Genomic DNA, 22,941 nt, shown 5'->3' on the forward strand with positions numbered 1-22,941 from the left:
CTGTCTTTTCCCAGGCTGGTTAATGGAGCAGGAGCAGGAGCAGGAACATTTCTTTCTAACCCAAGTAGGCACGCTCTTGCTTGCAATGTGGAGGTGCCCAGTGGGGTCAGGGACCCCACCAGGTCACACCTCTGCCAAGCACACGTGTGAGCAACACACACACACTCATCCTGCTCTCCGTCAGGTGGCATTTCATGAATTCCCAGGAACATCTCAAGACCAGAAGAAAGGCCAGTAAGCTCTGAGTTTGCCTTTGGAGCACTGAGGAAACTTGGCAAATGGCCCAGGCAATCTGAATAAGAAAGTAAAGTGGGAAGCCCTCAGGGAAAGTTGATTATTCAGATTATTATTTTTTTTCCTATATTTGCACTGCTCCATATGCAAGAGAGGTGAGGTGGGGTCAGAACCAGCCTCCATGATCTGTTTGGTCTGTCCTCGGAATCCACCACCTCCCTAGTCAGGAATTATTTGTCTGAAAGATTTTAATTTTCTTTCCTCTGTTAAGGAATAATTACTGCTTTTAGCAGGTGGTTCTACATATTTTAAATAACCATAGGCTTTCTAGGGGGAGATTCTCAGGGTGATTCTCAGGGCAACTTCCAGCTTAGAAAGGTCTCATGCTTGTTCAGAGTCAGACCAGGAAAGCTTCAATTCTCCCACCCACCGAAGCAGTCTGTCCTGTGGGATGCTCCTTCTCCCAGAGCCGACACTTACTCCCTTTCCTGCCATCTGGAGGCTTTTAGTTTACCACAATGTGAGACTGAAGGGAAAGAAGCAAGCTGATTTATTTTTTATCTTTTGTAAGATGAGCAAAATGTGCCCTGTCTCACTGGACTGCTGGTGAATCTTGGGCCACAAGAGAGTGTGTGACAATCCTTTACCAAAAGAAACATGGATTTTTTCCCCCCTTTATTATGTGTTTTTGTATAGTTCAGAGTACCGAAAGTTTAATTAAGTAGTTGCTGCTTTTAATGTGAATACCTGCCTCATTGCATCAGTGTGATGACTGAGATCAGAGGCCAGCAAGAGGGAAAAACAGTCACGAAAAATGAAACCCATTCCCCCCTTATCACTGAGCAACCATCCAATTTTGCTCCAGGCATTGCAATTTTTTATTTCTTACCTCGTGTCTGCTTGCTAAGAATAAACAGCACATACAGGGTGTTGGTTCACTGGCTTGAAATTGTGAAATGTAAAGGATTTTTCTGTGTAGAAATGTATCTTGTGAATGCCCAGCTGAAAATACTCCTTAATAACCCCCTTTTGATCTGGTTTGACCTGCTTGACTTTACACCTGCTATCTGGCTCAACAGATATGCTCTTTGCTGGCTGACAAATGTATTGATATGACCTTAATCCCCCTGTTCCACCCTCCCTTTCCACATGGGATACAAGGAAAATGTCAACATTACTTGCCAGTGCAGTGGCTAGGGAAGGGAGATGCTGAGTCCTTTTGTGAAACCCCACACAGTTTTTACTGGGGAGGTTTTCTGTCCATGGTGCGTTACATCCCGGAGCAGAAGGCACCCAAGTGGGTGTGGAGGCTTCAGACCTTCATCCCAGACATAAAATGGCTCCAGTACGTTAGAAGTGGCAGGTCAGCTTAGGTCTTGCAGGAGTCATCTTCAAACAGGAGAGAAATGGGCTGGAAAACCATTGCATCTCTGGGTCTTGAGCAAAGACTGGTGGGCATGGGCTGACCTGTCAATACAGACAATATATTTAAGCAGAGTTCGCAGGATTTCCTCTCCTTCCTGTGCCACTACCTCAAGGGAAAAAGCAATGTCACTCTGTCTCATTAAGGTCTTCACATGAGCAGTGTATGGTTTACAGCGATCAAGAGACAAATAAGATCCTTGCAGCTGACTGCTGTTCCCTTTCCATTCACCAGCCGCAGAAGTGCCCATGAAGACATCATTGTAAAGTCAGTTTTGATAATACATAATTCAGTGCCTTCAATTTGGCCCTCAAGGCAACTGTGGTATTTTATATAATGGCTTTACTCACGAGGGGGAAATTAATTGCATCTTCCTAGCTGGTTGCTCAGAGCTACAACTTCATGTGTGCAAGGCAGACTCCCCTTAGGAGTCCTGATTTTTGTCAGAACAATCTGAAATTGCCTCCATGTCATTTATTATTACAACAACAACAACTGAGCAGCCTATATAAAATACAAATCTAGGTCCATTTAAAACCGATACGCTTTATTGCTGCTATGAACAGCATGTTTTAATGAAAGTCAAAAAAGAATAAATGTCTGCGGTATTTGCCTGGTGTAATTTTGGGACACTTGGCTATAGATAAGGAAGGCTCTGAGGAAGACAATTGTAGACATATTGCAAATGGGCATCCTCTTACTTATTCATTCACACTTTCATTTGGCCCTTGGGGCTTGTAGGGAAATTAAAATGGCAAAAGCAGAACAGGATGACTCAAATAACCCCTGCTGTCCAAGCTGTCACGTATCAATAAAGCCACTCACCTAACAAAGGATTATTCACATAAATATCCACACAAAGAAACATTATCCTACCTGGCTGGGAAGTTCAGTGAGGTGAACATCTGTCAGGGTCTAAGGAATTTGAAGTCTAATAGACAAAAGCAGAAAGTTTCTAGAAGTACGATTATGTGTTTGTCATCTCAAATTAGAACTCTCATTATAGCTAGGCTCCCTGTGTGCTAGGTGCTGTGCAAGCACAGAAAGAGATAAAATGTTTTTTGCCTCAGCCCTGTGATGAAGCTGTTGTAGCTCTCTGTTACACCTTTACAGAAGTTTTCGGGAGGTGCTGAGCTGCTGGAAAATGCCCCCACGCAGCCTGCACAGCACAGACCTGCAGTCCCACTGCAGCGTGCCCCTGCCAGAGAGCTCTCTGCCCAGCACCAGCACAGGTGCTTCTTATTCCACCCTCACCCCCTGCAAATAAAATATCTCCATTCTTTCAAAAAAGCAGTAGCTTTTCAATGAAAAACCAGAGAATTGTGTAGTCTTTCTCATGAGGTTTCCCTGTAGTGTTTTTCATCAGCTTTCCCCTAGAAATGTCACTAAAAGCATGAACTCATTCTGCTGCGTGTTTTGTTTAACCCAAGCTGGTATTTTTTATAAGAAAATATGATTTATCAGATGAAGGAGAATCAGACTCTTCCATAAGGGGTGGAAATGATGGAACCTACTTTCCCATGTCCTATGCCCTTACTCCTCTTCATCTACAGCAGGTTGACCCGGTGGGACACCAGGTGCCCACCCCAGCCGCTCTCGCTCCCCTCCTCAGCTGGGCAGGGGAGAGAAAATACAACAAAAGGCTCATGAGTCGGGATAAGGACGGGGAGAGCACTCAGCAATTACTGTCATGGGCAAAATGGACTTGCCTGGGGGAAATAAGTCTAATTTAATACCAATCAAATCAGAGTAGGATAATAAGAAATAAAACCAAATCTTATAAACACCTTCCCCCCGCTTCTCCCTTCTTCTGGGGCTCAACTTCACTCCCAGTTTCTCTCCCTCCTCCCGCCCAGCAGAGCAGGGGACAGGGAATGGGGGCTGTGGTCGGTTCATGATACGTTTTTTCTGCCACTCCTCCCTCCTCACAGTCTGCCCTGCCCCAGCGCGGGGTCCCTCCCATGGGAGACAGTCCTCCACGAACATCTCCAACATCAGCCCTTCCCATGGGCTGCGGTTCTTCATGAACTGCTCCAGTGTGGGTCCCTCCTGCGGGGTCCCCAGCTCTGCCCACAGCCCTGTCCCAGACCAGACTCCTCTCCCCACAGGGTCACAGGTCCTGCCAACAAATCTGCAGGGGCAGGTGCTCCTATAACTAACAGGAGAGATGGATTTGAGCAATGCATGTGGATATAACCTTGCTTTCACCCCTTCACTTAAGACCCTTCCAATAAATGGAATTACAAATTGCACAAATGTAGCAAGGGACAATGAAATGCAACACTGGCATTACTGCCAGTTACTGCATCACGTGGTGTCAGTCCTGACAACAAATAAGAAAATCAGAGTCAAATGTGGGATCTCCCCTGAACACCAGAACTTCACCCCTCTGTTGTGAAAGAGTCACTGTGGCGTGTGAAGTTCAGATAAGCTTCCTGAAAGCTGAGTGATGATGGCTAAGTGTTGCAACAACAAAAAAGCCTTTTTCTGCCTGCCTCTTCCCCAGGCGAGACGTTCTCCTGCTGTCACAACATGCCTTTGCTGAGAACCGCAGCAACATCACATGGGGTAGCTAAAAGGGATCCCTCTTTCTGGCACACACATATGCATGCACACACTCACACACCCCCTGATCTACTACTAGGACATCTAAATGTGCCCTGCAAAGCTCAGGAGTTTCATATCCCCAACTCCCTTCTAGCACTGGGTGGCAGCTAGCTTGGATTTCTCCTCTTCTGCAGTCCCTTAATATGCTGACTTGTTGCTTTGGGTTTAAGCAAGCCATGGGCTGGGGCAGGGGGGAAAGCGTCTATATGGATCAATCCAAACATTCACTTCTGCTCTAACACTGAGCAGGAGTAGGGACCTTAGAAAAGAATGGGAGACACAAGAAATGCAATTGGAAATATGCATAGAAAATTATTCTTCCCTGATATAGTGACCCAGCTTCTGGCAGCTAAGGGTTTAGGGATGTCTTGAGTGTAGGGAAGCATCTGGGCCATTTTTATGATTATTCATAGGATCATAGAATCATTTGGGTTGGAAAAGACATTTAAGATCATTGAATCCAACTGTAAACTTAACATTGCCAAGCCCATCACTAAATCATGTCCCTAAGCATCACATCTACAGGTCTTTTAAACACCCCCAGGGATGGTGACTCCACCACCTCCCTGGGCAGCCTGTTCCAATGCTTGACCACCCTTTCAGTGAAGAAATTTTTCCTATTGTCCAGTCTAAACCTCTCCTGGAGCAACTTGAGGCCATTTCCTCTTGTCCTACCACTTGTTTCTTGGGAGAGACTGACCCCCACCTTGCTACAACCTCCTGTCAGGCAGGTGTAGGGAGTGAGAAGGTCTCCCCTGAGATCTCTTTTCACCAGGCTGAACATCCCCAGTTCCCCAACCGCTTCCCATTAGCCTTGCTGTCTAGGGTCTATCCTCCAGAAGTATGCCTGATGTCTTTTTGACAGTTGTGTGTTCCCTCTTGTGTGCAGTGCTATGCAAACACCTTTAACCAAACACAACACATGGGCGAAGAGAAGAACAAACAGAGAGGTGTGCAGGTGTGCACAGAGCTGCATCACATGTCAGGGCAGAGCCTGGGGCTCACCTCGGGAAAACAAGCCTCACAAAGCCCACACAGTCACCTGGGCCAGGATTTGTAAAGAAAAGGATGATAATGCCTGACAGAAGACCGAGGTTTTCTGCTTGTGTGTGGACACCTGCATTCTCATCTGAATGAACTCAGGTCTTAGGACATCACCATACAAGAGCATGCCAGCCAGAGGCCAGCCAGAGCTGAGGTCAGCACTGAGCTGGGGTTTGCATGGAGGCTTATCCATGTCTAGCATTGATGGAGCCTGCTCCAATCCTTTCTCACTACTCAAGGGACTGCTAAATCTCAGTGATTTAGCATCAAGGACATAAGCTCAGTGCTTCCCTGTTCAGGACAGACCTTTAGACCCTTTGGAGTGGCTGCAAATCCAGTCTCCCATCCTTTCCTTATCTCTGACATATCATGTTGAACATCTCAGATGTGTGAGGCAGCATTTCCTTGTGAGGGACTGGTGCCACATCCATGAGATATGAGAGGTTTGCTATTTTAGAGGTAATTCCTTGTGGCAAAGCACATGTCTCTGCATTCCTAGCACAGGTGCTCCAAAACTTAGTTGCAATGGTCTGGAACTGGAGATAGACTGGCAAATCCAGAGGTGTTTATTTCTATCAGGAATCCTGAGTCTTTCAGCACTTTCACAGAAGAAAGAGGGATGGAAGAGGCTGCCTAGAAAGTGTATATGGGAAAGGAGGGGAGCTTGGCTCCCCAACCGGTTCAGCAGTGGAAACGCTTTCATGAAACATTCATGCCTACTTTGAATATTATATAAGAACTGTTAGCGAATGATTCACGCCGTGTGTCATTTACTCACCAAGTGCACAGATTGTTTATAAATATGTTATAGTCTATCTTTGGAAATATAAACGACTGTAATTAAAGAATCCTGTTTTTAAGCCTGGTGAAGTCAGTTAACTGTGGCATAATGGTTACTGAATGCTGTTTTAAAATACCATCTGAAAGGTCTTTACATATTCATAGAGCTGTTGCTTATACCTTGCTGTTGGGGACTGCAATTTGTTTTTCCAGCTATGGTGTTAAGAGAAGGGTTTTAGATCAAGGGTACAGCTTAAAACGCACACTAGCTGGAAATCCGATCTTCAGTTCCTGTTTATTATAGTGCACCAAATCCTCTGTTGGCATACATCACAGAATTAGGAAATCACAGAGTGGTCAGGGTTGGAAGGCACCTCTGGAGATCATCTAGTCCAACGCCCTGCTAAAGAACGTTTGCTGCTTACTCAATATGGGGAAGAATTCATCCTAACCTTCCTGTTCCCACTTAGCTTTTGGCATTGAGTAGTGTGAAATACTATTTAAGAGCTGAGTGTTCCATCCTGGGGAAAGCCACATCTTTGAGGTGGACAAACTGGTGCATACGAGGCTGCAGTGTACCAGGATAGCCTGAGGCAGCCAGTCCAAGTAACCTTTTGTGCTCTCAGGCATACAGTCACCATGAGCTAGGCTCCTTTTGAAGTAGTTCCTGTCATTTTTTCAAGGTTTAGAGCTTCAAAGTTGTCATTTCAGGCACAATCAAGCAGCAAAAAGTCTTCCTGGGTTAATCCTATCTTTCTTTTCCTGGGAAAAGTATCAACAATAGAAGTTCTGATAACCAACATTCTCCAACCATGAGTAGGATACATCCTCCCTCTTCCATCCTGTGTGCGCAGTTGGACACATCCATGTTTGCCACAAGACCTCCTGCTGCATTGAAAAACACATCGCTGGCTTCAGACATGCAGGAGATCTGCATGAACTCACCCTGTCTTGGTCCCTGCCTTGCTTGAGGTCATCTCTCATGAAACACTCAAAAGAGAAAGTTTGACAGGCAACCAATTCTTGCCGAACACCAATTCCCTAAACACTTCTTCAAGCTTGTCTTGAGCAGCTGGGTGCTTCTGGAAGCTAGGCACTTTACTTAGAAGTATTCAGCACCCATCCAAGAAGGAGAGGTGAGCTGGAGCAGGAATCCAAGAATTTAGGAAACTGGGGTCTAAATATAGATGAAAAAAATTCTCTCAGGATGCAACTGATTTAAGAAAATATGCTACATAGATTCTGAAAGGTCTATAAGAGCTTAACAACCAAAGTATGAGGCTGTACAATAATTTTCTTACTTGTTCCTCATTTCTCACTTACCTGCTTGTTCCCTTGTCATATAGTGTAAGGGCTCTTTCTGACATCTGTGCAGGCTTACCCTGCTCGCTCCTGAGCCCTGGATGTGGAGATAAAGAAAAGGCTTTGCCCATTGCCTGGGTGCCGGGCTGCAGGGTGATTCTGCCTGAAAATGTGGTGAGGCAGCAACTGGCACTAAATCTGGCTCCCTGAGCTCACCTGCACATCAGTTCTGTGCTCACCCATCTGCAACGAGGGGCTGCCCCCCCCAGCTTAAACCCTGAGCTGGGAAGAAGAGACCTCCTCAGGTGAGCAGGGGGGAGTAAACAGCTCGGTGGGGTGTGACCTGGCTGCCAAGGTGCTTTGCTGCACGTAGGCACGTTCCAGGGCAGAACCTGGGTGGATGAGCAGTTGGGTATAACCAGCACTGGTGTACGCAATGGGGGATCTCACCTGGGGTCCGGGCCTTCATGTGCCACAATATAGAGCTAACATTTCCCTTAGAAGGACAAGAGCAGCAAAAAGGTAGGGAGACTGCATTTTTGTTCCATTGCAGAGATCTGCTCTTCTGCCAAAGATGAACTTGTCCATCTCCAATACTCACATGGATACAAGATGAAGAGTGCAGCTGAGGTGATACTGAAGCCTCTGAAGAGGCTTCTTGGACCAACCTGTGTCTAAAACAATGTCTAGGAATGGATGATGGTTTTTTGCTCCTAACTGAAGGGCATGTTGTTTAAGGAATGACTGTGAGATCAAAAAGTAGGACTGAACTATTGAGAAGAGGAGCCACATCTCCCATCAAAGTTTTCCTTGAAAAAAATCTCTCTTTGTATTTGTAAATGCTAAGAAGTTTTTCCACTAATCAGGTTGCTCCAGTCTTTTAATCTCTGGTTCATTAGTGGAGCCATCTGTCAAGGGAGTCATAATTCAGAGAGGGACATGTTAATCTCAGTTCCAGGGTGGAGGAGTTTTGTTTTGGACTCCTGTGTTGGTCATTAGGAGCATCACTGCGGTTTAATTCTACTGAGGCTGGTTATCATCTCTGGGGCACAGTATGACCCTCCTTACCTCCTAGCTCACGCTCGAGCCACTCTCCAGGAAAGGTCTGGGTTTTTCTAGGGTCATGAAAAGTATCCAGTTCATCTATTTTATTCAATATTTTTCAGTTATTTAGTGCCTATATCAGGGATGAAGGGTCTGCTCTGCTCTGGCAGTGTTTCCTGCCTGGCTAGAAGCATACAGAACCAGAAGTTCAGTTTCCTTAAACTGCCAAATGACTTCTGCAGAGTAAGCAATTCAGAAAAGTAAAACTAAATATCAAAGTCAAATTCTAAGTCTTGATTCTTTCACAGCTCTGCTCATGTTTCCAGTTTAATGTCATAGCAGCTCTTAAAGTTTCCAAACAGCATTCCATCAGCAAGGCCCTAATGTTAAAGACATGGAAAAATGCTTTTATTGAACTTCTGTTTTCAGTTGCACCTAAATTTGATGACTTTAACTGTGAAAGCTGGGACAAAAGCCCATGGCAGGGGAGTTGGAACTAGATGATCTTTAAAGTCCCTTCCAACACAAAACATTTTATGATTCTGTGTTTATCCAGGTATCTCCTCTGCTTCAGAGAGAGTTGTTTTGAAAAGTCCAAACAAAATTGCTCAGGTTTTCTTCAGCAGAATGAAAAGAAAATTCACTGCTGTTTTTAATCTTTTTGTAATGGTTTTGGTTGGAAAGAGGAATTGAAAGATGATAGAGGGACAGCCCTGGAGAAATTGTCTTAGCAGCAGGCTTCAAACTTTGAATGCCATCTTCAATGCACAGGCCCTGGACCAAACCCAGCTTCCTGAAGTATACACAGGCAGGACCACAGTGAAGAGTCGTCTCCTTCCTCCCTTGGTCCAGTCCCACCTCTCCCTCTGGATGATATTCAGTGTTATGCATTTCATGACACTCCTCTTTGATCAGGACTGGGTAATGCTGCTACTGCTTTGCTCTGCAGATGGGGTAACTACAGAGCAGAAAGGCTGTGCGAGGCCTTTCCAATAATAAATTCAAACTTATCCTTGCCTTGGAAAACGCCAAACCTACTTGCCTGGCTCCAGTGTCAGTCAAATGGGCAACTTCACTATGAACAATGGCACTGCCAACTTCCGGGGGTGGAGGGGGGAGGTAATGCTGTGTAATCTGCTCAGCTTTCTTCTCTAGCCACCAGGTCCTGTTCCTTCTCCATGGCCAAGACCACCTCTGGATGTCTGATTCCTGCATTCCTCCAACTTGATGACATGGCTGAGCTTTCCAAAGAGCTCCGAGATGAGCAGCATCTGTGGACATCCCTTGAGGGTGCGCACAAAGAGAATGGTGCCACTCAACCTATGTCTTGGACCTGGTGGCAAAGATAGTTGAGCAGTGAAAGTCTCAGTTTCAAGCTTCAATCACCCAAATAATGATTATAGCTGCATGTAGCAGTATTACTTTGAGCCTGGGTTTTGTCTGTTTTCCCTTTTCTTTAAAGAACAGGAGAGAGTGGCATAGAGAACACTAAGTAAAAGTCTGGTTTTGAAGGGCTGGGTTTGAGGCACAAACGTTAAACTGTAAAACCAGGCAGATGACAGAGCTGTGCTTGCCCATGACTGGTCTCATACGCAAAAGATAAACCAGGAGGGTAACTATCCAGATTTAGGTCAAGACACATGGGACTGTAAAAAGCACATAGAAGAGGGGAGAGAGGACAAGTACTGCAAGACCCGGCTGGTGAGAGCACGGCTGGTGGGCGGGGAGGCAGGTCTCAGTATTTTGCCCTAAGCCCAAGCTGCAGCATGAGAGGAGTTTGCAAAAGGAATTTAAAAAGGTCAGTACTGTTTTCTGGCTCCCTCTGAGCCACAAGCCCAGCTACACTGGCAGCCACATCCAGGGGTGGAAATCCTGCAGCAGAACTTCTCCACGTCCCATTGCTAGAGTCATGGGGCATCTTTTCTGTGTTGGCCATCCCCTCCGGGCAGCTGAGGCCAAGGATGTATGCACAATGGCAATCAGTCAAAGAGGAGAGATTTCAATTTAATTTCATTTTAACCTCTCACCCAAGCTGTTAACGCTTGGGAAAGGCTTTTAATAAAATGGGACAAGTGGTGATCTCATTTGCCGTAACTAACACTATCTTTACAGATGCACCATCTGATTCAGGCACAGAAGAACAGAGGATTATTGGATTAATTCTAATCTCATAATTGATTCATTCTGGGTTTAGTCTGCTTGTAAAGCAAGATAAGATCTTAATATTGTGCATTCAGCACAACAACCACTTGCCTTTCAGAGCAGCCTCTAATTTCTGTGAGTGATTAGCTCATACCACATCCCCGGTTTGGCACAGTCCCCAAACTACGGGGAAATTTGGAGCCACATCCAGACTTCACAGCTGGCTCTTATCTAAAGGAGGGGCCTGGCTATTTTAATGGCCATTTACCATTAAGGCATTGTTAAGCTCTACAGCAGGACACAAGTGTGAGTTTGATTGTGCACAAAAAAAAAGGAGAGACTGTCCCAATAGAGCTTACAGCCATATAGCTGATTTGCCACAGGAAAAGGGGAAAAACAGTGCAGATAAAGATGTGACGGGGAACAAAAATACTCATGTTCCATACTAATGCCAGGCTTGGAGGTAGACTGTGTGGATGGGCACATACACACATCAGTTACTGTCAAGGTTAAGACCTGGACAGAGTTAATGGTTATCTAGGTATCACTGATGATGTGGAAAATGTTTCTGGCTGTTTAGAGAAGAACGTGTCAGTGTGCACAGTCAGGACTGGCCTTGGGCCATGCTGCTGCAAAGTGATTACTGTGTCACCTGTGCCGCATAGACTGTCCACCTGAGAACCTCTCATCTAACCAACTCGACATATCTCAGGGGAAGAAGAAGCAAGATCAGCTGTCAAAATGCATTCCTGTAAGACATTTCAATAGGTCTGTCACCCACAGCATGCTTTCTCTGCTGGTAGCCCCTTGTCCTGCTCTGTTTCCTTTAAGATTAGAAGCTTTTTCAGAAAGGCAGTGTATATGTCAGTCTGGTTTTACAACATCTAATGCAATAGGCACAGGCAACACTCACCTGAAGTCTTTCTGAGAACTAAATCTTTCCAGTCACGTGTTTCAGCCTCAATGAACGGAGATGACTGAAATTCTATCAAGGCTAAGACCCAGGCAAGAGGTGCAGAGGGGAGAAGTGTATGTTCTCAGTAAGACAGATTTGGGCTCTGATCCTGGCAGACAGTAAAGTTTCAAGTTGCCCATACAGATGTGCTTGATATTATTTGCAGTGCCTAGTCCCTTGTTCATGGAGTGACATGACCTGAATCCTCCAATTAATAGAAAGATGTGGGAACCAACATGACTTTTGTTCCTGGACCAGCAGTGACTTCCCTGCTGGGAAAGGAGGTCAAGACTTTGTGAAGTCAATGTCAGTGGGAGTCAGTGAGTGGATGTATGAGATAATCAGGTAGGGTAAAAGCTCTTATCTTGTTGGTTCTTCAGTAAACTCCAGAACCCAGATTCACTGCACGCTATAATTTACTCTTTCTCACCCATGACATCCTCTCAAGTTTGATGTCTGAATCTGTGAGCTCAATCTCATCCTAAACTTCTGCAGCAGATCCTTAATTGTCGTTGCTGTGGAAGGACGTTCATGTAACCCAGACAAGGGCTCTGTAGTAACAAAAGACAGCACCTGCTATGGGGAATCTCGATTGCAACCGGAGTCACAGATAACCACTCCCAACACCCCAAAAGAGCACACAGGGCAAAAGGTTTGGAAAAAAATAAGACCAGGGTGACAACAATGCTGTCATCATGTCTGTTGCCTGCTCCTAGGCCCATTTACTCTGCTTTGTCCCCCACTCCGAGCAGGAATGACACTATCTGCAAGAGGCATGGCCAGCCACAGGATGCTTTCTCCTTCCCAACACCCCACAGCAGCTTCCTCTTGCTCCCCAATACGCTGCAGAGCCACATGTCCCTGTGTTTGTGCGGGAGGATCTCTGGGCCTTGGGATGAGCAGGGACATGGAAGAAGACTGTGAAGGGTGTGGGGAGCCTAAACCTGGGAGGGGGAGGAAGGGAGTATACCCTAACCTCCAACATGGCCTGTGCTGTTATTTCTGAAGAGCCTTAGGAACTTGTCACAAATCTTAGAGAGACCAGATCATCGAGGACCTGGGGAACAGAACAGGGGAGAGAGAAAATAAGGGGCTTCCTTTTACCCAACGCTCCTAAAACCTCACTGCCAACAGGATCATGATACCTGATAGGATCCAAAGCCTCTTCTGTTGACTCTCATTCCTGTAAAAGGGTATCTTCCATCAAGCCCAACTGGGTAACATATACCCCTGTGAAGGAACCAGTCACTGAGGTTTCATGGGCTAAGATCACCCCTGAAATGTCTGCTGGGGCATAAAGAGCACTACGTCAAATCTCCATCCACTGCATGGCTTATGCCTGCACCATTCCTTTGTCTCTTCTTCATCTTTGCCTGCATCCCTCCGAGCTGAATTACATTTGCTCAGCTGACATTGGCACCAAGCTTGCCAACCCATGTTTCAATAAAATTGCTCTGCCCCTTGCTCCCCTTCCTCAAATAGACTACTCCGGTATTTCAATTATAGTGCTGGTAATTAGAAACGTTAGTGGCTGAATAGCAGCTTCATTTAAATAGAGGCCAAAGGAATATCTTCTCCCCCAGACATATCCCCACCGTTTTAATTGCTCCTGAAATGCTGCTCGAGGCTAGCGAGAAGACCATCACTTGTTATGAGATGGCTTTTGAAAAGATGCAGCATACCTAGCATGGGTGGGAGCTGGGTGACTGGAGATGTTATTTTCTACCTTCTTTTCTGCCCACATACAAGGTAGGGACAACGGTGACTGCACAGGGATCAGCCCTTTCCCCACTCAACCTCTACAGCCCCCAAAATGACACCCAAATTAAACCAATGAACCTTTAAGGGGTTCATAGTGGTTTTCACTTAATTTCTGAATGTAAGATTCATCAGCAGTAGTCAGAAATTACTTGGAAGCTGGAGGCGAGTCTTGAACGTAAAAGAGAAAGATAAGAAGAGTTAGGGGACAGCTGTGGGATCTGCGTGCCTGTCCCTCTGTCCACCTGCCAGCTCTAACCAGCATGCCAAACCAGAGCACTCCCATGGGCAGTGCTGCTTCCCTGTGGGCCACACAGCCACTGCCTGGACACCTCCTGCCGCTGGGTGAAAGGTTTTAAAGGTTCTCCTTTGTCTTGTTAGAAACAGTATGTACAGGAACCAGAGGAAGCTGCCAGCTCCCACAGAATTTAATTTGGCAGGGGTGGGACTTAGCTATCTGATGAGATCCTTTAAAAACATATATTTTACTGTTTTCTTCAGCCTAGCATTTCCCTAAAAAAAAAAACCAAAACCAAAACCAAAAACAAAAACAAAAACATTTTTGGGGTAACTGTGCTATAAAATTCCAAACATTTGCAGCTGGAATGAAACATTTCACTGTTATTAAAATTAATTCTTATAATTTGACTTTAATATGAGTCCAGTTGTGATTTGCTGTGGGAAACTTTTATACGGACAGGTAGGCTCCAAATCGCATTGATCCTTTTCACTGCTGAGGGGTTCAATGCAAAGTTGAAACGGCACCTGCAGTGTTGATGTCCTGGACTGGGAGAACCTAATTCTTCTTGGCCACCTCCCTTGCGTTGCTCTTTGCACTTCTGCAGGATGGCAATGCATCCTTAGTGCTGGAAAGAGCAATGGGCTGTGCTGCCTGTTCCCTTTGTACCTGGTGCTGTTCTGAGTGAGGAAGAACCTCGGTAGATAGGAAGAAATAGAGGAAAAGAAATCAACCTGATTTTTACAGAGTTATAGATGTTGACCTCTACAGAGATCAAAATATTTTTCAGAGTAAATTCCTGGTGTCCATGAAGCTGTAGAAGCATCATGAAGAATTGCAGGGCAGTTAATGATGCCAAGCAGAGAGCTTCAACCTAAGAAACTCTTAAGAAGTTTGACAAAACTGCGTAGACACAATCCCGCAGCGCTTCACTAGGAGAAGCTGAATCATTTGAACTTTTAAAGTGATGTTCTTGGGAACAGATTCATCCCAGCCAGCATCCACACAGAATGGATTCATTAAAGATTCTGCCTTCAAACAGCATAGCTTTAACTGTTTGTCCAGCCCCAGATAACTCATTAATGCATCTGCAAAGTTTTGTTGCTATTGTCCTTTGATCAGGACAATTTTTATGAGTGTTTCTCCATGGAGTCTGAATATAAGCCAAGAAACAAACGCTAAGCATGTGTGACTGCAATGTGTCTCACCATTCGGGTGATGCTACTTCAGACAGAAAGGCGAGTGTAAAGATAGGGAATGTATCCCAGATGACACATATTGGCAGAAGCCTTGCAACTTGGACAAAGAGTATTGTCTTTTTGTTACTACCCATGCAGTGAATATAAAGGCCATGGGTACAATACTAAGCCTTGATCTTAGAAAAACTTCTAAACATGAGTAACTGAATATACAAACACATTCTAATTAAGTACAGGTTGTCCCATGGTTACCTACAGCTCTCAGCTAACATCAGTCTCTTACACCAGCTGCATAGGTACATGTTTTGGCCTACATTAGCTCGCCACCTATATAGACAAGAAGAACAAGTGGATTAGGGACAAGAGACATGATGCTGTGTCAGATAATACAAAAAAAAATGTGTTCAGGCTATGAGAATCCTCACATGGGTGGACTTGCTGGGAAGAGTTATTTCCGGGGGGTAGCATATGCACTAGCAAGAAATAAGATCTCTGCCATACAAGTTCCATCTGCCGTGTAGCATGCAATGCACACATGGTTGTGTTCATCTGACCCAATGGCTGGAGATGCTTCAAGGTCCCAACACAGAGGACTGTTGTCTGGGCAGGATGGGGACATATCTGTCTCCCTTGCCTTCACTGATTTCTGTGCACAAAGCCCTGGGATGAGGATTTGGTGGTTAAGGAATACATAGGCATGGAAGGTCTCAGATCCTCTGCAAGGCCCTTCTAGCATCAAAAGCCTCAATTCAGACCAAAACCATGGCTGTCTGCAGAATGATGCCAGGCTTCTGAGTTCTTTCTTGGTGTCCAGGCATTAAGTGGATGTATGTGTGGGGAGGAATGACTCAAAATGCCCCCACTGTGAGGTGAGTCACCAGCTAGGCTTGGTTTCTGTGCTCATTTCAAGGTAAATTTGCATTAGCAGAAACAAAGATTGGGGGTTTAAGGGAAAAAGGGTTAATTTGCAGGTTGGTCCAATCTCCCCCACTCCAGTGAGGATTTCTATTGCTATCATGTACAATGCAGTTGGGTAGGAGGAAGACAAATCCAAGGATTATTATGAAATCTTGGCATTGGTATGGCCTTGACTACAGATGAGTTGCAAGCCCTGGAAAACTCACTTGTCTCACATCCTCAGAGGTATTCTCATCCAGCTCCTATAGAAAACAACAGGGACCAGGGGTGGGGGGATGTATCTGTCTTGTCAAAGATCTTGATGTCTTTGTTCAGCAGAGTTTCAGACTTTGGAAGACATGTCCCCAATTTTAAAATGAATGCCCAATATTTATGCAAGTTGCAGAGCTGACAACACCAAAAAACATAAAGTGTTGGAGAGCATGAAGTGTCCAGGCAGTAGGGTAATGGGAGTCACTGCTGTCACCACTGCCCAGAACAGTTTCTGAAACAGGCCAAAACTCAGAATATCCAGAATGTTGTCAGGATTCCTTATCAAATGGCTTTACTTGGCTGAGACTAGAAGAAATCCACTTTAGATTCAAGTGACATAACTTTTCTGTTGTAGTCAGAACAATATAGCCAAGTCCTAGCAGAAACAGCAGTCTGAAATTAAATGTTTTGATAATTTTTTATTGATTGTTTTGACTCATGTGAGACCTCTCAACAAAACTTTTCCATTTATCAGTTACAAAAGCTGATTTGGTAAAAAAAAAAATTTGAATCATGAAAAACCCATGTAAAGGAAAGTCCATTTTTCTTCATTTTACATATATTCATACAAGCAGTTGTGGATATTTCTTCTACCGCACATCCCTCAACAAAGAGAGGCAAACAAAAGGGTGGTTTCATATGAGAAGGAAACTCTGAAAGTTTTTTCATTGCAATCAGTCTTTTTCTGTTCATGATTTTATTTACCCAAGTCTGAAAGCAGAATTCATGTGTAGGGTAAAAGGCAAAATTGTGGGGAGTGCTTTTGGCTCTGTGTTTAGTGATGTGCTATTGGCAGCAGTAGCTCCTGCATAGCTTGGTAGTAACTGAAATTCTCAGATGTGTAGTGAAAAAGATTTAGGATATTGATCCAGTTTTCAGTAGACAAATACCATTACCTCCAAATTACAGACATCACAGCTGGTCTATCTGCAAGTGGCCCAATACTGAGATCTGGCATTAAGTGGCTGTGGAAACTGATTTGCCACTGCCACTGCTGGGTTAGAGGAACACTGGAGTGTGACCGTCTTCAGTGAGGATCTCAGTAAGGTGAGCAGAGTGACTTGAAAGACCCATTTAAAGGGCAGTTACAGACTCAAATATGAATCAGACTTACTTTGAAGACACAGAGAACAGCATTTGTCTGACTAATGCAGTGTTCTCTTAGCTGTGGGAAATTTCAAATCCTCAACTCAATCCCATTTCATAAACACACTCTATGGTAATAACAATATTTCCCACATCACAAATACCATCAGCATTTAAACTTCACACATGTGAATATTAGCTCTTTTTTCCCAACCGAATGTAAGCTTTATAAGAAAGAAAAGCAAATTCACATCCACATGGCATCAGCAAGAATCACTGTATGAATTATTAGAAGCCAGCATTCAAAACCTTCCCTTTCTGGGAGCAAAGAGTTGCTAAGATGGATGTTCCTCATAAAGCCTGTTTTGAAGTGAAAGAACAATGTATATCCATTTTGGCACTTATCTGTCTATCCATTCATTATCCATCTGTTTAGTACTTCTTTAGGTTTTTGAACTCAAGGTTAAATTCTAACCCCATCAGAGATAATAGAGTTGAACCATGAGTGTCAGTAGGATTAAACAACATATTTAGTGGTTTTACTGTGAGTTTACACAGCTTCCCAGAGCTCAGCATTTAGTAATAGTTCAGCAGATTCATAGATCCTGGGAATCAGCATTCCGAATTATAAACAGTAGGATGGGCAAGCTGTTCATTGCCTTCACTTTTTGGACAAATTCTGCTAGGAGGTATGTAGACTTGGCTCTTGTTGACTTTGCAGGCTGGTCACGCAGAACATACAGTTCCAGTGTGACCTGCTTGAGAAATTTTCTTTCTTTGCCATGTCACTGAGGCCATTTTGCAGGATGAAGAGAAAGGGATGGTGGATGTATTCTGGGTGATTGCATCAATCCAAGTGTAAGCTGTCTGCTGTTGACTCTTGAAAACACTAAGGGGTGGTTTCTTTGCTTGACGTTTAACCCAAGAAAGAACAATGAATAAGCATTTTATTGTAAGGCCATTGAAATAAATTTAAAAGTCCACCTTCACTTTTTGGACTTTAGATAAGCTTCCATTACATTTCACCTGCACACAGCTGATGAACCTTCCTCCAGGCCAGGGCTATGGGTTTTCATACTCCCATGCAGAGTGTACACTCAAAAAAATTGCACACCTGACACAACGATGTGCTGGAGTCCTTCCCTACTTTTCCTTGAGTTGACTCGAGAAGAGTACCATGGGGAGGTGTGTCTTACCTGTGAATCTGTCTATGACTGAAGCCAAATTGGCTTTCTCCTGCATTGAAGCTGTCATTTGCCAGGAATATCCAAGTGAGGTCTGGCAGATATACATGCAGCTTTTCTTTGGAGACAGAATGAATGAAGATGAGTCATTCGAGTGTCTGGCTTGTGGCAAGAAAGTACACACCACTTCATCCTTTGGATTGGTGCCAAAACGGCACCTCAGCTGCGCCAAGAATGACACATTCATATCCCAAGTGGCAGAAAATGATTGTCGGTCATACAGCAAGATAGGACTCCAAGGTCTTGGTATATCCAAAAATACCCATGTATGCTCACGTATGCACACGTCCAGAGGACAGGTCTTACTCAAATTAGTTAGGGAGAACCCCAACCAAGTATAGAGCCGGGGTACTTAAATCACCTAGAAATGGAAACCCACCCCCACATCCATTTTTTCCTAAATCAGCCCTGCCCCACTGTGTGCTGCTCTCTTACTTTTTGTGGTGTCCTAATTCTGTCCCCACTGTTTCCTCAAATCAGGACACCTTTTACTTAGTAGCTCTCCTTGTCCCAAACATTTAGTCTTATTTCCCCTAAAAAACAAAGGCCCTGGAAGGACTGGTGTCACCACCGAGCACAGAGCAGAGTGTGGAGCTACCCCCCTTCACACTACCACCTCCTGCCACATGTCAGATGCTCCATGGGGACTGCTCATGCACTGATCCTTCTTTCATGGCTCTGTAAGGCGTAGGTCCCTCACACATGCCAGGGTGTAAGAGCAGCATCATATAGGCAGTTACAGCAGAGCAGCTGGTGCACGGTGATGTAATGGACAGGGATGGCTCAAATGCATGGGATGAGTCTCCTTGTATCTTAAATGGGTATAAGGATATATACAAATGTGTCGGTGTCGGTGCAGGTGCGCACACCTACAAGGTATGCATGTACAAGTGGTAGAAACAGGATCTTCCTATTCATCTTCTCCGAAGGTGTCTCCAGTCCTGCAGGCACTAAAACGGTGACAGCAGCTCAGTTACACCTGAACACAGAACTCTTCCAGAGATATGGGATCCTCTGTTCTCTCACTGACCCTCTCTTTGAAGTCCCACGGGACTGAAAATCAAATTTCCAGAATTAAAACAAACCTCAGCCAAAGGAAATGAAACAAATAGCTGCCACCCTTCATAATTTAGCAATGCCTGCCTTCACCTTAGTACCTGCTGCTCCGCAGAGAGCTCTGTGCGGGGATTATTGCTCACAGGGACTTTTTTTCCTTACACAGATCACACCAGCCTTTACCCTTTGGCAATCCGTGGCCCATCTCCCCAGTATATGGAAAAATTCATGGCAGTATTGCTCTTCATTCTGCTTTCCGGCATTCAGTTATCATTCCAGAGCCTCTGTTATTAGACTGCTGCAATTTGTCTCAGCAAATACGTTTTTATTTAAAATCTTCTCTGATTGTTTTATTTCATTCACATGGAGCCTGTAGCTTGCTTTCAGAAAGGAAGACAGACATGAAAAACAATGTTCAACCTAAAGGCACATTTCTAAGACATTTATAGCAGGCTACTAGGTACTTAACAGGAGTTGAAATAACTAGTTTATTAGAACAACTTATATGGTGGAGGCTGTAAAATAATCATTAAATACTTTTCCTAAAAATGAATTATTCAGCTTTTCAGAAGATAACCTCCAGTTAATTTAAAAAAAAAAAAAATCCATTGCATTGGGATGTGCAAAAATACAAAGATTTTTTTAGTAGTAGTAGTAGTATTCTGCAGCAATGTCGTATGGGATATTTAGTGTCACTGTCTTTTTTTACCTTCTTCTCTGTGGATAAAGAAGACCTGGGAGGTGGTTACATCTCCTGCAGCTTGTTATGACCAGGATTCCAGGGGATATTTTTTATTCCCCAAATGTTGTTCCCTCTCTGTTCTTCTGTAGGGAGACCTCATGTCGTATCCTGAGGCATACAGGAAAGCAAGGAAGCCTACTGAGAGGAAGACAACAGTGTATTTCTAGTTCACCCCCAAAGGCAGTGTTACAGCAGCTAGGAGCTGACTATTGCTTATTTGAAATAAAAATGGCATTGAAAATTTCATACAAATGTTTAACTTTTTCTAGCTGAGAAGGTTAATTCAGCACTTTACACCCATCCCTAATATCTGTAACTTGCTCATAACATCACTGCTATACAACTAGAACAGCACTGCAGATTATTAATTAGCCTTTTGTAAAGGCAGCCTCTAGACCAAGTGTGATCAATAGGATTTAAAAATATGTGAGATAGATTTTGGTCAAAAGGCTTCCAGGACATGCAGTAACCAACACTTGGAGTTGCTTGGGAGGTTTCTGAATCTGATGCTTTGGGGTTTCTGCATTTTTTTCCCTTCTGCAAATCAATCTTCTGCCTCAGGGACATTATGATATAGAGTCTGGCTGGCCCTTGGGTTGTGTATCTGTTTTTCAGGGTTTGTTGTATAAGCACTGCAAAATCAAGGCTATGCTGTGGCAAGCTAAAAAGGATGATATTACAGTTATTAATTATGCTTTTTTTGAATTTCTGGTCATTCTGTAGAGTTGCACATGGATTCAGCTGATTCCTCCTCTCAGCACAGTTGAGAAGATGAGCTGGCTGGTGGGAGTGCGGGGGTGGGAGTCGAAGGGTAGGAGAAGTTTAATCATCTTTTCCCAAATTTGTTTTCACTAGCCAGAGGATTTTGTAGATAGGAGATGATAAATCCCTAGCAACACAAGCCCCTGACAGATGGTGTTAAATGGTTTTGAGAATATTTCAAAATCTGCCCTACTTTTTATTCCCCAAATGTTGTTCCCTCTCCGCTTTTTTTTTATACAGAATTTTCCTACACTGTCTCCCACATTCTCATTTGTGTTATAATTTATGCTTCCTTATGCTCCAAACCAAGATCCAAATCACTAATTTAAAAGGAGAAACAACATGCTGAATTTTAAAACCAGTTCTTTTCCTCCTGCTGGGCTGGGTATCCAATCTGCAGGGAAGGAGGGCATACTGGGTTGGTCTGAAGTTACTTCCCACTCTCCAGGAAAGACTGTCTGGGTACAGCACATGCAGATCCAAAGAGAGCTTGCAGCGAGACCTGTTCCTCAGAGAAACCAACCAATTCTCCTTTCACGTGAACTTCGGTGAGTAAAGGCTTTGTTTCTCTGGTTTACCAGGATGGGCATCCTGCGTATAACTCCATGAAGCAATGCAGGACAAGGAGTGGCTACTCAATGTCATGCAAAAAACCAGAAAGGCATGATGTTACAGAGTGTGGGGAGAATTTAGCTTTTACAGCTTGCTTTAAAAAGGTATGGGAAGTGTCTTGGTCAGCTGTCTGAGAGGAACTCTTTAAGTCCTGTCTTCCTTTCGGACCCAAATGCCAGCTCCTTCTGGCAGACAGGGCCCAAAGGCCAAACTCTGAAACAACTGATGATGCCATTTACAACAAATGAAACAAAACAAACAAACCAATAAACAAACCCAGAAGGGCTCATCTTTTTGGGTTGGTATGAAACATTGGAGCCAGGACATGTCTTTTTTCCATGTAGGATGGTATCCTCCATACCTTCATTGGTGCTCATTAGTGACCTCATCCTAAAGCAAAGGGAGATCGGAGACTAATTACTGCCCTTCTGCTGGGGGCTCTGTTATCTTTTCCGTGGAGATTTGTTCCAATTACAGCTCTCAGGGCAACTGCCTTTTCTTAACAGACCCCGTAGATAGCCAAGGCAGATCTCACCTTCTGTTCAAGGCTTCACTGTGTGCAAGTTGAAGAAACCCCACAAAGGTAAATACACTGTCAAGGGAAGAAGTCCACAACATCAGAAAAGAAAGCTGCACAGGACAAAGTAAACTGATCTAAACAGCTCACTGCTGTCACTACTGTCAGAAAGGGAAACTGCCATTTCACACACCCGTTTTTCCTTTTCCCCCTCTCTGGCCACATGTTGATGTTGCGTATATTTTACCAACTCCTGGGATGACGTTGCAAGCCAGCACAACTCCCCAGCCTGGCAGAAAATGAACCTTCCCCTCCATCCCTCCTTCCCAAAAAGAGAAAACAGACTATCTTCCATAAGTTCAGCAAGCTAAGCAGGACCAGAGCAGTGTGATGGGTAACAGCACTGACACAAAGAGGAGGCAGAGCCAGAGGACAGAAGAACTGACAGCAGGAAAGAGAGAATGAGAGGAAAGTATGTGAAAGATCCTGCCTTTTCATGGCAGCTCAGATGTTCCTGTAATCACATCTCAAATGTGACCATGGAATGCATTTCTTTGTTCCTGCTTTTACTTCGTTGCTTACATTGCAAACTCTGGAAACCGGTTTGCTATAGCAGGGACCTTGCACTTTTAAGATCTGCCTTTCTCCATATAGGTATGGAAGCAACTAAGTTTACCAGTACTTTTGGTGAACTTTAGCTTTTAAGGATGTCTAGACATCCTTAAGTCTAAAATAACTGCCCTTCAGGACAAGAACACTGAATATTTATGGATCCCTGAAGAGAAAAATGTTAAAGAGCTCACAGCTGACAGCATTTTAATAGGATGCCTGAAGTAGATCCCTGTCTATTTTCCAGCAAATGACTGGGAATACCTGTTAATAGGCAAAAATAAACACACAAACTTGTTTTTTATGTATGGATGATTATTGTTTAATAGCTAATTGAAAGCTGCACCCAGTGACCTTTTTCTAGGTAGACCACCCCTTGGCCCAGACAGAGATGCAGTCACATCCCACTGGAGATAC

This window comes from Falco biarmicus, chromosome 5 (assembly GCF_023638135.1).
Source record: "Falco biarmicus isolate bFalBia1 chromosome 5, bFalBia1.pri, whole genome shotgun sequence".
Classification (NCBI taxonomy): domain Eukaryota; kingdom Metazoa; phylum Chordata; class Aves; order Falconiformes; family Falconidae; genus Falco; species Falco biarmicus.